This window comes from Sinocyclocheilus anshuiensis, unplaced genomic scaffold, assembly GCF_001515605.1.
Source record: "Sinocyclocheilus anshuiensis isolate Anshui unplaced genomic scaffold, SAMN03320099.WGS_v1.1 C33179203, whole genome shotgun sequence".
Lineage (NCBI taxonomy): Eukaryota > Metazoa > Chordata > Actinopteri > Cypriniformes > Cyprinidae > Sinocyclocheilus > Sinocyclocheilus anshuiensis.
The window spans coordinates 1-3,343 of NW_015621990.1; the positions used below are offsets into that span (position 1 = coordinate 1).

The following is a 3,343-nucleotide window of genomic DNA, read 5'->3' on the forward strand; positions in this document are numbered from 1 at the left end:
TTTTCTCCTTTCTGCCCTGGCAATCCTGGTACTCTGGTCTGACACACACTGCAGGCGTTCTGCCAAAATCACAAGCACACACAATATAAGGTGCAGAAATCTGACTTTCTCTCTTTTAATCTCATTCTCCTTCTGTTCAGATAAGCTCAGGATGCAACACATCTCAAAATTAAGCTTTTTTTAGGTCCACATATTCAGAAAGGATCCATCATATACAGCTGCCTGTGATTAAATGATGCACATGAGAAAAATTAAAGGATTTTCTCGAATGTTGAAACAATCAAACTAAAATTTGGCAGGTAAAATTAGTTTTATTTTAAATGCAAACTTTTCCATTTTTAAAATACATATCACACATCTTAGTGATTTGCTAATGTATAAAACATAGTAAATTATTGGTCTAAAAACAATTAAAATGAAGCAAAATGGTAGCACAGAAATATTTTTGTGGACTAAACTGCGTCAGATGTTAAAGTTGTGTCAGTTGCTCAACTAACAGTTTTAGTATGCCTTAGAATGCAGGAAATATTAATATAAAACATATAAAACCTATTTAGCTGAATATGAAAGTCCTGAATAATATGCAACAAACTGAGGTTCTGAAATGGTACTGTGCATTTGTAAATGATCTCATTCATCTTTATATTTTAATTTAAAATGGTTTAAAAATTCACCAATGATTCAACTTACACCTTGACATGGATGATGTTTTGGCATTTCGAGAAGTGATATTTCTATGATTATGTCATAAATGCTTCCTTATAATTTTATAGTAGATATTCTGAAAGATGATGAGGAGGAGTAATTTGACCTCCATCTCATTTCTTCTAAAAGACAACTTAAGTAAAACATGGCACAGTTTACCTCACTCTTACCGTGGAAAAACACTAAACAGACTCCAACATCCTTTTTTGTGCTCATGAGCTCTAGACAGGTTTATCTGCTTCTGACCTTTATTGCATTAATGTTTGCCAATCTGGATTTATGCTTTTACCAGCTTTCATAGACACATATGGCACGGGAATCTAGCTTTGCACACAGCTAAAAACGCTAAAGGTCAATCCCAAAGTTACAAACAATTCACAGGCAGTGATGCATTAGGGAAGCACAAATTTTTTTTCCTAAGCCTTTTCCCAAGATTTTAACCTTGCCAGCCTGATGCATTCACCTCAATACATTTGCCCATTGATACAGAAAGAAACAGGAAAAGCAGAAGTGAAGGTGCTTTCAAAAGCGGTTTTGAAACTCTGGGGCTAAGTAAGCAACCTTTTTCTCTTCTGCTCTTTAAGAGTGAAACTGTATACTTGCGAAGCGTAATCAATGGTTTACCGTAATGGGTTGCAAGGATTGCGTTGACCTTTCACATTGGATGCACTTTTCGTACGTGGAACCAGCGTTTATCTGAAGGTAGCAATTTACTAGTGCATTAGTCCGACCTGTTCAATAAGAGCAGGGCGATTCAGGAACCACATTTATATTTGTGTTCTTTGTGCAAGACTGACAAGTAGCAAATTGCATGTGACCGACATAGCATTAGAGGAGAAAAGAGGAAATTCGTACACATTCAAAAAAGGTTTCAACAGGGAGAAAAAAAAAATAAAAAATTAGCTTGAATGCTTTGACATTTTTAGATTTCGGCATTAAACTGTGAATCGGATCTTCATTATAAATAACAATTATAGACAATTAGACAATTATAAAAAATAATCAAATAAATAACTAATTTATTTAAAGGAATATTTCACCGAACAATTAAAATTTAGTTAGATGTTAGACAGAATGTTAGAGCTGCTCTATACCATAAACAGTGACTGATAATTAATAACGCCAAATAAGAAAAGTTTTTATGCTAAAAAATTGAAAAGTAAAATAAAATAATAAATTATAAAAAAAAACAAATAGTGTAAAAATAGTCCATATGGGGGTTGAATTATTCCTTTAAATACACAACAAAATTATTATACACAGCAAATTGTTTTGGTAGTATTTTCCCATTTTTATTTTATTCCTTTTTTTTATTAGGTAGAAGAGAGAATGCCCTCAAAAAATATTTATTTATTTATTGGGTGACATGACCCAGCTTGACTCTTGCTCCAATTCAAAATCTGTAGAAAGCAGTCATTAACTTGCTTGTTCTTTTGACATTTAAGTATGTTTTAATGCATTTCCTTTTCTTTGTGTATGAAGACACATCAAATCCAAACCGGAGATGAATTACAATGCATAAGCTACTGTAAGTAGCTCTGTGTGTTGTTGTGTTTGACAGTTCAGTCCTAAGAGTCTCACTGCATCAGTATTTGAGCAAATGGGCATTTATCTTGTCAGACGTTTCGTCAGTCGCATAGAGATGAATGCATGATGCCCAAACAGAAACATAAAGAGCAGTGGAGGAAGACAGAGCAGAAAGTACTTATAAGGAGAAATCAAAGGGAGAGCAGAGAGAGAATGTTTATTTTTCTAAGTGCTGAATACACATGAATGTAAAGAGTTTGAAAGAGAGCAACAGAGCAGACAATGAAATAATTTATAGAAGCCTTAAAAAGTTCTTCAGAGCGATTTCAGATCAAATTGGGCTTTATATCCCCACTGGCTATATTATGTCATTTGTGTTTTGTTACTAAAATATTGTGTAATATAATAGGAAAGGCAATGTTTCTGAAATCTTCTGGTTTAATAGAGGAAAAAAAAATGCTTCCTCTAGGTTACACGGGGTAAGATCTGTCTTAAGATCCACACAATCTGACTGAAGGGAACAGAGTTTAAAATAGATTTTTAAACACCTTCGGTTTGAGATGCCAGGTTTCAAGGTCTGCAAAAGTCTTGCTGATATGCATCTCAAAGGAAACTTTTTGGGTGCATAAGACCTAGCAGTAAATTCAGCATCTTTTATTTATTTTATTTAGTTCTGTTCATCCTAATTCATACTATTAATGTTAGCATCCACTAGACTGCAGTAAAAATAAGTGCACAGGAGGATAGACAGCTGGATGAAACAGTACCTTCAGTAATGTCCCCATGTCTCCAACAATAGGTAGTGCTGTCTGAAAAAGAACCATTTAGAGCATCATTAGATACAACATTAGAAAATGAGACGCAATACAAACAAATATTTATTTTATTCCCCAATATCGTAATCCTATACTATTTTCATTAGCAGAGCAAAAATAAACAAAACAACTTTACATATTGCGCGTACCTGGATATTAACTTTATGTTTCTAGAAATATTCAGAAAAAGGCAATATCAGCATGTTAAAAAACATGTTACGAACCGGTTCTCCAGGGGGTCCAGGGGGTCCTGGTCTGCCTTGTGGGCCTGGAGGTCCCTTTCAGATTAAGACACA

The 3,343-nt window shown here is 34.2% G+C and overlaps 1 long non-coding RNA gene across 1 annotated transcript; it reads right to left on the reverse strand.

The window, feature by feature from the left end:
- LOC107683326 (uncharacterized) lies at nt 1–3,326 on the reverse strand. The gene is made up of 3 exons (XR_001633706.1): nt 3,272–3,326; nt 3,000–3,041; nt 1–59 (listed from the first exon to the last, which is right to left on the reverse strand). It is a non-coding gene; the product is annotated as an uncharacterized LOC107683326 (long non-coding RNA).
- Nucleotides 3,327–3,343: the final 17 nt, after the last annotated feature.